The sequence below is a fragment of the Maylandia zebra genome, linkage group LG23 (assembly GCF_041146795.1).
Source record: "Maylandia zebra isolate NMK-2024a linkage group LG23, Mzebra_GT3a, whole genome shotgun sequence".
In the NCBI taxonomy this organism is placed as follows: domain Eukaryota; kingdom Metazoa; phylum Chordata; class Actinopteri; order Cichliformes; family Cichlidae; genus Maylandia; species Maylandia zebra.
The window spans coordinates 1992970-2006600 of record NC_135188.1 but is presented as its reverse complement, the minus strand read 5'-3'; the positions used below and the strand labels follow the sequence as shown (position 1 = coordinate 2006600).

At 42.5% G+C, this 13631-nt stretch overlaps 1 long non-coding RNA gene across 1 annotated transcript; it reads right to left on the bottom strand.

Moving 5' to 3' along the window:
* Positions 1-5664: 5664 nt before the first annotated feature.
* LOC143415041 (uncharacterized) lies at positions 5665-13126 on the bottom strand. The gene is made up of 2 exons (XR_013095647.1): positions 12418-13126; positions 5665-8322 (listed from the first exon to the last, which is right to left on the bottom strand). It is a non-coding gene; the product is annotated as an uncharacterized LOC143415041 (long non-coding RNA).
* Positions 13127-13631: the final 505 nt, after the last annotated feature.

Here is a 13631-nt window from a genome sequence, read left to right as displayed (position 1 = left end):
TGCATCTAAAAGCTGCAGGACGGTAGCTCTCGAGGACCGGGATTGGGCACCCCTGCAATATAGTATTAAATATGACTACATTTTAAAAACATCTATTATAGCATCAAAGTAAAACAAAAAAACTAAATGAAATGAATCAAAATGTCTAATCTGGCAAAACAAGAAAAGAAAAAAGGTTTCACCTTTAAATAAAAATCCAAATCACAAACACATTCTGATTTTTGTTGTGTGTGTTTTTTTGTGTGTGTTGTCACGTATAAAATCGTTGCACTCTGTCTCGGTGTCTGCCCGGCCGGCTCCGCAAGGCTACATATGTTTATTGTGTTGCTGCTTTCTTCCACTCGTCATTCTGCCTGGGCGGAGCTCAGGCCCACGCACCTGTCTGCAATTACGCTGCAACGTGTCCTGTCTGTATGGAGACTGAGAGCTGCCAGAGTAATAATGTAGATACAGGCCTCTTTCTCCTTCTGCTGCTGTTCATGCTTTTATTCCATTGATGTTGCTATCATTTGTAAATATATTTATTTGCTCTTATTTTATCAATTTACTGTCGTTCATGTATTTAATCTTCTTTGTATTTAAATATGATTTTTTTTAAGTAATGCCGCGAGATGGACAGTTAAATAAAGGTTTCATTGAATTAAAAAAAAGATTTAAAGATGACTGGTGGCGGAAGCAGAGCACAGACTGTCTGTGAGAATCTATCGCCATCGTGTGGTGCAGAGATATATTGCCATTGAATTTAGACAACGAAAGCTTGGCTCACAGAGCAGCTGCAACACGAACAAAAAACATTAAATAGCAACATGATATATTATATTATATTATATTATATTATATTATATTATATTATATTATATTATATTATATTATATTATATTTATAGCTGTCGAAATTAACGCGTTAATTGCGATAATTAAATTTTGGAATTAATTACGTTAGAATATTTAACTATTTAGCGCAACACGCAGATAAGTCGCTCCCATAATTCCACTTGATTTGTTTACCGCGCCACTGAAAATGGAGAAGCAGGAAGCGGATGGCCTTCTGGATGGGGAATTTAAATACAAGAAGAACATAGATGGGACAATAAACAAACGCGTTGTAATTTGCACTCACTGTAGTAAAGAGTTTCAATTTCACCGTTCAAATTCGACCTTAAAATACCACCTTAATGCCAAACACGCGTTTGTCGGGGCAGCAGCTTCACCCGGCCTGCGTCAGACCACTCTTAGTGAACGCAGGCCACTCGGTAAGTCTTCTTTGGACAAACTGACCGACAATATAGCCAAATGGATAGCAAAGGACTGCAGACCGCTAAGCATTGTGGAGGACAAGGGCTTTGCGGATGTTTTAAAGGTTGCATCTCAGGACGCGTCCTACAAGCCCCCAGCGAGAAGCACAATAACAATTCGAATCCACGAACTGTATGAAACGGAGAAAAAGAAAAAAGAAGAGGCTTTAGTTCACACAGAATGCGTGGCTCTGACAGGAGACCACTGGACATCATTGAGTAATGACAATTACCTGGGAGTTACTGCGCATTTAATCACTGAAGCCTGGGGTCTGACATCCTTTGCGCTGACTATAATGAAAACGGAAGAGCGGCACTTTGCGGAGGCTTGTGCAGAGCAGTTCCAGACTGTTGCTCGCAGGTGGAGAATTGAGGAGAAGGTGACAACAGTAGGCACGGACAGTGCGCGCAATATGATCGCCGCGGCTCGCATCATGCCATTCAATCACATGCCGTGTACCGCGCACATTCTACAGAGATGCATCACAGTGAGTCTCGCAGACAGTGGCTTTGTCACTGCGCTGGCCAAATGCCGCAAAATTGTTGGCCATTTTAAGCACAGCCCAGCAAACACAGCAGAGCTGAACGCAGAGCAGGTGTCACTGGGGCGCAAGCAGGAGCCGTTGGCCCAGGACGTGCCTACGCGCTGGAACTCCACGCTGGAGATGGTGAAGCGCTTGATCCGCAACCAAACTGCAGTAACCGCGACTCTGGATAAACAAAAGCATAAACTTGTCCTCCTGACGCCTCCAGAGTGGGACAAACTCCAGAGACTGGAGACACTTCTAGAGCCCTGCAGGTGAGCCTGTCATTGTGACCATAATTGTAGGTTTAGATTAAATGTATCAAACATACATCTTAAATCAGTTTTGTTATTATGAAAATGTCTTATTTAAAAAATAAATGAAATCAAATATTTTATTAATATTACCTAGTATTAAAAAGCTTTTTTAAATTTGCTGTCTTATCTCTCTCTCTCTCTCTGTGTGTGTGTGTGTGTGTGTGTGTGTGTGTGTGTGTGTGTGTGTGTGTGTGTGTGTGTGTGTGTGTGTGTGTGTGTGTGTGTGTGTATTCCACTGCAGATATGTGACTGAACTGCTGGGAGGAGAGGCCTACGTCTCCTGCTCTGTAGTTCTACCAGCCTTCTGCCACCTGCGCCGTGTCATGGAAGTAACTGATGAGGACCCTGCATATGTGGTGAGGTTTAAAGAGAAGTTTAAGGAAGACCTTGCTTCCCGCCAGGAACATACCAACTATGCATGGCTCCAGATCGCAACTGCACTGGACCCACGTTTTAAAGACCTACGCAGTGTGCCCAAGACTGACAGAGAAGCAGTGTGGACCACACTGGCAGGCATGCTGCATGAAGACTCTCCTAGAAGATCACACACTGCAGAAGAAGGTCCAGCCAAGAAGACTGCAACCCCCCCACTGTGCTTTGCCCTGATATCTGCAGTGTGAGGTTGGATCGCTCATTCTCATCCTCACACTGATGCCACTTATTTCGGTCTTTGTTTGACATAAAAGGGCATATTTGTCACTTTATTGCAACTATATTTGCACTCTTGAGCTCCTTCATTCACTGACTGATCATAAAGTTATTACTTGCGTTATGTATTCATCCGTTTGAACATAATTAATGAAGCCACATGTAATCACTAAAATTTGTATTTTGGGTACAATAAGAGAGTTTCAGATGGAATGCTGTTTTGTTTTGTTTAAATTTCACCAACTTGCTGATGCCCACGGTTGTGAGTGCGGCTTCTTGCTGTACATGGGTGGATGGTTGTAAATCACATCACAGATGCCAAAAACCTCTCAAACCAAGCCCCCTTGCCGGTGATGCTGTGCGCAACCTCGTGACGGAGTCAAGCATATTCAAAACACCCCCTCACCTCCCGTGTCAAACTCAAATGTCAGCCTATTTCATGTGTCACTTTTGGAGCAGTTGCCATCCCGACGAGCCATGGAGAAGTTCGTGTTTGTGTTATTTTACTTATTTGGTGTTCTGGTGTGTTTGGGCACCGGTCAGCACCATCGTGTTGAGCACGTGTTGGACCGTGGACACACCGGATTCAGTGGGAGAATAACGGTCAGGTGTACAGTTTACTGAGCACTGGGACTCAGTATCGTTTACCAGCACAGACACGGAGACGCGCTCAGCTTCTATTGAGAGCAAACAACCAAGTGAACCCTCCGGCTGCGTCCAGTAGACGAGACACACCGTCTGGGCCGGGAGCTTTCCGAGCATTCAGACTCTTAAACTGCTTCCTCGCATCTGCTTCATGAATATGAAGGGTTGTGGTGGGAGGAGGTGGTGTGAAATCCTCTTTTGTGTGGGGTGAGGAGGGGGGTGTTGTAAAAGTCCCCAAGAGCAATGATGAGAGAGTCCGGGAATGTCCGCTCCATGTGCAGTATCTGCTCCGCGAGTGCGCACTGAGCTGCCTGCGCATCCGCATCTGGCGGGATGTAAACAGCGGCCAAGATGAATGAAGCAAACTCCCGCGGAGAATAAAACGGTTTGCAGTGAATAAAAAGGTATTCCAGAGAGGAAGAGCAGTGCTGAGCAATCACTGTTACATCTGTGCACCAGCCACTATTAATGTAGAAGCAGACACGTCCACCTGTGGTCTTACCAGAGAGAGAGGCCTGCCGGTCCGCGCGCAGCAGATGAAAGCCCTCCAGCTTGAGCGCGCTGTCCGGGATGTCCTCACAGAGCCACGACTCCGTAAAACACAAGACACAGGAGGAGGCAACGTCTCTGTTCATGCTTCTCATCAGGGCCAGCTCGTCCATCTCATTCCTGAGTGAGCGTACGTTGGAAAGGAAGATCCCAGGAAGAGCAGTTCGCAGTCCGCGTCTCCTCAGACGCACGAGTGCGCCGGCTCGCTTTCCTCGCTTTCGGCGTCTCACTTTCCTGATCAGAGTCTGCAGTAAATCTGCCGCAGATGCGACAAATATTGGAAGTAAATCCACAGGTGTTGTAGTCCTGTAGTTAAGAAGCTCTTCTCTAGTGTAAGAATATCCAGAGGAGTGCCCAGACACAGAAGTTATGCACAAAAACAAAACAGAAGTAACGCACTGAAGCACCGGGGCATCCATACGCGGCGGCGCCATCTTGGAACAAGGGACTTGTCTTTGAAAGGTAGAGTGTTAATTACTAAAGCTGAAGGGATATCCCGATGAACATATGCTGCTCTCTCCTTACATCTGGATAAGAAAAGTAGTAAAGATATTGACCGTATGCTCTTTAATTTTATATGGAAAAACCGTACGCACTATATTAGAAAAACTGTTGTGATGAATAAGTACGAATCAGGTGGGCTTAACGTCTTAGACTTTTCTACTTTAAATAACACTTTCAAAATTAATTGGGCCAAACATTTTCTTAAAACCCTACCTCTATCTGGAACTTTATACCATACCACATTTTCTCTCGTTTTGGTGGCTTTACTTTTATTTGAAATTGTAATTACAATGTTGAGAAAGTCCCTGTAAAGCTTTCATCCTTCCATAAGCAGGTCCTCTTAGCGTGGACCCTCATTTATAAACACAACTTCTCACCTCACAAATACCTTATCTGGAACAACAGAGATATTTTATAGAAAAATAAATCACTTTTCCTGGAAACTTGGCTCCAAAATGGGATCCTATTGGTGGCTCAGCTGGTTAGTAAAGAGGGACAACTACTTACTTACAACGACTTTATTGCACTATATAATTTTCCAATCAGTGTTCCAGATATCAAGCGGAAGACAGTCTGGATGGTCCCCCATAAATATTTGATTGTAAATAAGGTGAAAGAAGTCTCTTTTAAAATTCGACATACATGTTATCCAGCCAGTCACTACATGGTCAAATTTAAAAGGGACATAAATACTAATTGTACTTTCTGTGGGGATCATCCAGAAACGGTGACACATCTTTTTTGGTACTGTTCTTTTACACAGAGATTCTGGAAGGAATTTAGCAGCTTTGTTATTGTCCATATTTTAAGGGAGTTTTCTTTACGATGGGAAAATGTTTTATTCTGTTTCTTTAAGTTCCCCAAGAAGTATGAGAAATGTTTTTTATGATAAATTTCTTAATACTTTTAGCTAAATTTTTTATCCATAAATGTAAGTTTACTAACAAAACACCATATTTCTGTCATTATTTTAAGGATGTGCACATGCACATACAATCAATATCAGACTGCACCAACAAAAAGGCTCTCACAACAATATATGTATGTGAATTTTTGCGTGTATTCTTATAATTGTTACCTTTTTCTTTCACCCTTGGCTTTTTGTGTTCATGTTCTGTTGTATACTTTGTCAGTGGTTTTGTGACATTTTAAGTACAATGAAGGAATACAAGACAGTCAGAGAGTTTTCAGAGAACTACGTGCACGGGTGAGAGATTGGATCATACTCACAACCGAGGCATTGCAGTCAGATTTATTTATACCAAGAGACAGTTGCGTAGCATTTCCTGTTTTTCAAGCTTACTTATTAGCATGTGTATGTGTGTGTGTGTGTGTGTGTGTGTGTGTGTCAGGATGTAATAGCATGTGATACAAAAATATATGAACATTTTAATACATTTGAAAGCTTTATAACGGAGGTATCTTTTAATAATAGACATCTGCAGTTTAAACTTAAAAGTTACTTCTATCATTCCCTGCTGTTGTTCAAATATTTTGCATCTTATCAACTTCTAGTCACTTGCGGGTACATTTTCAACTAGAGTGTCATTTAGCAAAGTTAAATGTTCAACATTATAAATTCTTTTTCCTTATTTATATGTTGTCCTCTTCTTCCTCAGAGTCTGTGTCACTTTCATTGTTTTCAAGGAGCATCATAGTCTCTGGTGGGGATGTGACATAGGGAGTTATGGCTGTTGCGATAAGTCTGTTTATCAGTGCTCTGATACAAGGTATGCAACAGCATCCGCACAAGGTGAGTATGGCTGCGAATACTGCTACAGATACCTGGATTGATGACACAAAACTCCGATATTTCTCACACATGTCAATCCAGTTGTCCCACGTAGAAGTGTCAACTCCAGAATGCTCCTTCATTTTCTCGTTCAGAGTCTTCAGGCCTTCTAGGGCTCTGGTCAGACTTCCATCAGCTGCGGTGTTGTTAGGGATGAAGGTACAACATTGCTCTCCGAACATCGAACACACCCCATTCTTTTCGCTCAGTAGCATGTCCAATGCAATTCTGTTCTGGAAAGACATCAGTGAGGTGGCTCTTAGTTGCTCGGCCACTGCATGGAAGCCTGATTGTGTCAGGTTTCCTAGTCTCTGGACGTTATAGTGGATATAGTTAATTCGGTCCACATTCTTGTTGATTGTACACCACCAGCACACCGACGATTCGAAACCGGCAGCCACTTGGTCCACTAGTTTATATTCGTCGGGTACTCCTCTGGGAATGCCTATGGCATCGATGTACGTTGGGTCTGGTCCAGGTTGTTCTGGTGCTGATCTCTTTTGTCGTGGGTTTATCTTCAGTCGTCCTCTGTTATAGTTATATCCGTGGCTTTGAGTTTTACAACCTGAATGGGTAACAACAGTGATACCAATCCACACATGCCGATCCAGTTGTTAGGCAAACGATCATACAGGTTTAGGTCTCCACACCACCACCAGACATCAGCTCTGCTTCGTGGCTTGAATGAGGAGTCCACCTTTGTAATGGTTAGGCAGCTAGTTGCGTTGAGGCTTCCCAGCCTTTCTCCTGGGCCTATCATATTTATGCAGGTGTGGTTTGCTACCATCACATCTTGTGAGAATATGGGTTTTCTTTTTTCTTCGTTGGTATGGTTCATTACAGCTGTCAGGCAGTTTTCTTCCATAGGTGCAGGTACCACTCTCAGTATTGGTCTTGGTCCTAGGCAGACCATGCAGTCATCACTAGCATCTTGAGCTGCTTGTTCTGCCAGTAGTAACCAGTTATTTGAGTGTCCTGTGATCCCTGTGGTGACTCGGAACCAGTCGTCTGGCTTTAGTTTTGGTCCCACTATTATGGCAGTTTTCATCGTTTTTGAGAGTGGGCCTGCAGATAAAGCCGGGCTTCCGTTTGGTTCGTCTTCTTCCTGTGGCGCCTCTGTGGATGATGGGACCATGCCTTTCGTTATGTTATTGCATATTGACACGAAGTGATGTGGATCTTTTCCGCTCTTGTAGATAAATAGGGTCAGATGGTAGCAGTTAGAGCTACTTGCCAGCGTTGGAACCAGGTGGGTTCTTTTCTGTGATTTTGGTGGCTTCTCCAGCAATGGGTTGTTCAGCGTGTGGAAGTTGAGGATCAGGTGTTCAGCTGTCTTCGTCCAGTTCATTTGCTTTGAAAGGTTTTTTGCTGATTCTTGCAGTTAACTGCTTTGATATGGCATCCAATCATTTCCAGTATAAGTGAAAACGGTGTCCCATCCTGGGTTGTTTCCGTCTGAACTGGATAGGTACCAGTCGTAGCCTTTCCAGGCTTCGGCTTTGTATCCTCCTATGTAGAATGAGTTAAAAGGTATCCATACGGTAGAGGTGAAGCTTGTCTTGTTGTAACACAGGTAAAGGTCGTCTGTTTTCTTTGCCTGTCCGTCTGTGTCATTACAAGGGTTGAACCCGTGTGTCTGGGAGACAACCAGCAGGCTCAGAAGAGTTGGTAATAGCATGTTGATCATCTTGATTGGATGATTTTCCCTTGGGTGAGCGTCTCTTCTTCTTGACCTTGTGTCTCTCTCTCAAGACCCCCAGTGAGTAGACCCCGGCCAGAGAGGTGGGTTCACGAGTGTTGCCACCTGATCACCCTACCCCCCACCGGGCGAACACAAAGAGGTCTGGAGGAGACTAGGGTCTATGCTTTAGGTAGGCTCTACCCTTTTGGTGTGACTTTGATGAATCCACGAAGGTCGTTCAGCAATTTTGCATGCCGTGGGCGTGGTGATCAGGACCTGGTAGGGGCCTTCCCACCTGGGAGTGCTCCAGTTTTTCCTTTGGAGTACTTTGATCAGGATCCAGTCGCCTGGTTTCAACCTGGAAGAGACTGGAAGAGAATCACTCGGCAGTTGATTGTTCGTTATTATTTCTTTATTCTCTAGCAGCTTTGCCATCCATTCTGCTAATGTTGTTTCTCTTATTGATTTATCTATTGGCTCTATCTCAAAAGGTGTTAGTTTGTTTAGTTGGATAAAATCCATGTGTATGGTATGAAATGGGTGAGGTGGAGTGGGGAAATGACCTCTTTGGGGCCTTAGATTCCCTTGGGCATTATGTTTCTGGCAAATCATGCATGTTCTGATAGGCTCTTGTGCTGAAGCTTCAAAATTTTGAGTATAGAAGTGTTTGGGGAGGATACTCATCATTCCACCCCTTGACAAATGCTTTAAGCTATTTGTCACTAATGCTGCTGTCTTGTGTAGCAATTTTGTAGCCGTGCTCCACACTTTAACCATTTCTTTTGCTCCTCTATAGGAGCGGCTTCCTATTCATTTTGAAGTACATCAAGTGGTATTAGCTGTAAAGTTTCAGACATTAAAGTTCATATTGGTTGCCGTGCGGCCTTCTTTGCGGCTTGGCCTGCGAAGTTATTGCCTTCAGTAATTTCTGAATTATCTTTTTTGGTGTGCAACGCATATTGACTGTCAGTGTGAATATATATATCTTGATCTTTGCGCATCATGCACGTATGATAGCCGTTAGTTATTCACTCTGTGCTGAAAAAGAGGAAGCTAAAGGTTTCGCTTCTAAAACAGTAGGCTGCAGTGTACTAAAAATGTCTGGTCGGGGTTTCATTTTTTTTTTTTTTTTTTTTTTTTTTTTTTTTAAGTTAGCTTCTGCATACAGCTGTGTTCGGCACCATCTACTTCTGCAGGAAGGAGGGTGCTTGTCACAGTCAGGCAAAGCTAAAACTGTACTTGTTTGCAGGGCAAGTTTCAAGTCAATAAATGCTTTATCTGCCTCTGGTGTCCATTTTATGTCATCTTTCAGAACTAAGTGTTTGCCATAGATCAAGTTTAGCAAAGGTGGCCAGCAGTGCATATTCAGGTATCCAACATCTGCAAAAGTTGCAAAGACCTAAATAACTCATCATTTGTTGTTTGGCGACAGGCTTAGAAGCGTATTGTACAGCTACTTTTCTGCTGTCTAAACGCTGTCTGCCTTGACCTAGATATGTCAGTTGTAACTTGTGTTGTGACACTTTGTGACCCTGCTGTGCTAGGTGATATAGCACGGTGAGGGTGTTTGCCTTGCAGTCTGTCTGCGTGTTTCCGGTCACCAGAATATCATCTACGTATAGTAGGAACTTTCCTGGAGCAGGCAGAGTGCAAGTAGACATTGAGTGCTTAAGAGCTTCCGCATATAGTGTTGGACTATTTTGAAAACCTTGTGGTAAGCGTGTGTATGTGTATTTCTGGTTATCAAACGTGAAGCCAAATAGCCCTTGTGACTCTGGGTGCAGGGGCACGGAAAAGAATGCATTAGAAAGATCTATGACTGAGAACCATTTTTCTCTGGGTGACACTTGGTTCAATATTGTATGTGGATTCGCCACAACAGGAGGTATTTGTTCTGTAATGTCATTAATTGCTCTTAAGTCGTGAACAAGTCTATATTTCCCTGTGTTTGCTTTTTTTACTGGAAATATAGGTGTGTTACACGTTGTTTTATTTGTTTTTATGAGAATCCCTGCTTTTTCCATATCTGCTATAACTGGGCGGATTCCGTTTTTTGCTTCTGCAGATAGTGGATATTGCGGCTTCATTGGTCTGTGTTTTGAGATTACCTTTACTTGTATTGAGTCAGCGTTTTTTATCAGGCCGACATCTGTTGGTCCAGTGGACCATAGGGATTTTGGCAAGTTTACAATGTCTGTTTCATCTACAGGTGCCAACTGCGATCATTCTGCCCTCTCAGTTACAAGGCATGAGGCTGGAGAGTCAGTTAGGTGGGTGCTGGGCTTTACATTTAAAACCCACCCCAGAGTGTATCTCATACAGCCTGTCCTGCGGCCTTGAAGCCAGCCCTCATGTGTGTCTTCTGTCTTTTCCTGCAATCTCTGGCAAAATGCCCTTCTTTATCACAATTATAACACCTTCTGTGTCGTTCTTTATCATCTTTATTCTGTTTCCTGCCTTTCCCTTTTTGTGGATTTCTTCCTGTGTATGCAACGATTTCTCCTTCAGTGGTTACTACAAAAACTCCACAGGGCTGCTTTGTTCTTTTGGACTTTCACTGCATGTTCTGCATACTGCAAAGCATCGGGTAGGTTCCCAGTATTTTGGGTGACCCAATGTTTATCTACATGAGCTCTAACTTTTGGGAGGAGGCCCTTCAAAAATGCATTTTTTAGCTGTTGTTGGTATGGTGTCTCCGGGCCTTCAGTATATTCTAAACCTGAGTTTTGTCGGAAGACTGGGGGCAGTCTATCCAGAAAATCAGAGGCTGTCTCATTTTCTTTTTGTTTAGTCTCTCCTATTTTTGCATAATCAGGTCTTGGGGCTAGTATGGTTCTGATTCTCTCATACACTGGTTGTAGCGCTGCTTGTATTGAGTCAGGACACAAAAAGACAAAGAAAAATGCTGCCAGAAACAAAGCAGAAGTGTCAGGGAAAAACTGAGCTCACAGACAGCTGCATGTGTGGGCTTTCAATAGCATGCAGCCTCTGCTCTAAAAAACAAATAAAACAAAGATAAAAAAAAGTGTAACATGCTCATCAACTTAGCAGTGTCCACATATTTAATTCAGCTTCTCAATCCTGTAGGTTTAGCTATTATCTACAGGGTTTGGCCTATTAGTTGTTATTATAAATGTGCTACACATCTCAGTAATCTTTTATCTAGGATAAATGACAGGTTTTCAAACAGGTTAAGTGCCTCTATGCACCTAATTGGTTCAAATATTGCCTTTATTTTCTTCATCTCATATGTCATTATACTGAGTTTGAGCAAACCTTAAGCTTGATGCAGACTACTTCATAACAATTATCCATCTCACATCATACTGACTAGGATACTTCCTGTTATTATTTTATATCATTATTAATATTATTAATAGTTAGGATCATCTTACTCAGCAAACAGATAATTTAGAATTCATCCAATCTGTACAAATTTGCTTTTTCTCTGAACAGGTTTGTGCCTACTTTTTAGACTGGTCTTCTGTTTGCCTCATCTCAGATCCAACCTTCAGTCACATTCATTCTCTCTGTTGCATGTCGAACCAAGTAGTTTATTATTATATTTTATTTTGTATCCATCAAGGACTGTGGGCGAGCTGCAGTCTCACCCATTTCCAAGATGGAGACATTTATCTTTTCACGCACTTTCCTTGGCTGAACAATGACACAGCCTTAATCTACCTTATGCATCTCTCTTTTTATAGAAAAGGTTTTCATGTGAATGATTTCCTTTTATTTATTTTATACAATCTGGGCATGATCGTCATGCCAACTATATTTCATTATTTAGTTCTGTTTGGAGGGTCTCCCTTATTTGCGCTTATTTTGGCCGGCACCTGGATGGATTTTCTCCATCCACTGCTCATCAGCGGTTAATTCAGGTCTTGTGGGTTTATTTCCCATTTTAATTTATTTGTTTTATTTTTATTTTATTAATACTGCCAACACATACACTATGAAGTTTGGTGGATACAAAGGTCGGAGGAGGTTATTGAGGCAGCCTTCTACCCTGAGCTAAACTCAGGGCGGCCCCAATTTTATGCGATGAAGCGCAACCTTTTCTCTTCCCCACCACACAATACCTCACAGGAAAACAGAAGAGTAGTACAGAGACCTAGAGTCTCTATTCAAAGGCGTACTTACTCTTTACACACATACATTGCGCCTAAACGAAAACCTGCTTTTACTCGACACTCCTTCCCTTGTTAAAGTTTTTAGCGGGCGCGATCCACACAGGAAGTGCAATCCCGTCTTATAGGTTACTTTCTAACCTTCCCTTGTTAAAGTTTTTAGCGGGTGCGATCCACACAGGAAGTGCAATCCCGTCTTATAGGTTACTTTCGAACCTTCGGCCCACACAGGACCTCCCTTAGTGTCCACACAGGATTCTACAGGTATGAGTGTCGTTGTAAAGTCGATTTATTTCAAACGCATGATGTTTATGACTGTGTTATATTCACCTTCAAAGTAGCGCTGTGTTCTTTTCCGGTGTTATCGAGTCCTGTCGCCGTGAAGCCTGTGTAAGCACCGGCCAGCAGACGAATTTACGACTGTGGGCTTTCCTCGTCTTCCTGGAAGCGAGCGTTTGCAGTGCAGGCGGTCACGACGTCAGGATCCGAAGACTCCGTCTGTGGACAGTTGGACTAATAATCGATATAATAATATCAGTCAACTCTCCGGCTCGAAGGACCAATTAAATGTCAGTGGTTTTGTGACATTTTAAGTACAATGAAGGAATACAAGACAGTCAGAGAGTTTTCAGAGAACTACGTGCACGGGTGAGAGATTGGATCATACTCACAACCGAGGCATTGCAGTCAGATTTATTTATACCAAGAGACAGTTGCGTAGCATTTCCTGTTTTTCAAGCTTACTTATTAGCATGTGTATGTGTGTGTGTGTGTGTGTGTGTGTGTGTGTGTGTGTGTGTCAGGATGTAATAGCATGTGATACAAAAATATATGAACATTTTAATACATTTGAAAGCTTTATAACGGAGGTATCTTTTAATAATAGACATCTGCAGTTTAAACTTAAAAGTTACTTCTATCATACTTCATCTGTTCGTATGTTGTATACTCATTGTTTGTTAAATAAAGTTTTAAAAAAAAGACACGCTTTGTTTAGACCCCCAAAATCCTTTCCACGCCCACCCCCGTGACATCACGCTCCAAAGCCCTGTTACGTCACAGAACGTGGTGATGTCATAGTGACAGTCCTTTCATCCTTTGATGTTCAAGTCTATAAATAGAGGACAGCTGTCAAAGGGAATTCATTAAGCTATCGTTTTGTTGGAGTGATACAGCACATAAAAAAGCAGAAATGAGTTCGAAAGCTAACAAAGACAGAAATGTTAATTTCTCGAAAACAATGGTTAAAAAAAGTGAAAAAGAAAAAGAAACATATGCCAGACAGTTCGAGCAAAGACTGCAGCCAATGATCGACGAGGTTGAAAAGCTCAAAACTGAGCTTGACTACTTCAAAAACCTGCATACAGTCAATAAGAAACGGATCGAGGATCTAACAAAAGAAAACAATGAACTTTTGCAGAATAATAAGCTGCTGGGTTCGGTCTTGGATGACAGGACAAACATCGCAGACAGGTTGGACTCGATAAAAGATGACCACGAAGCTCTGGTAAAGTTCCGCGCAGAGACGGAGAAAACTCTGGCTG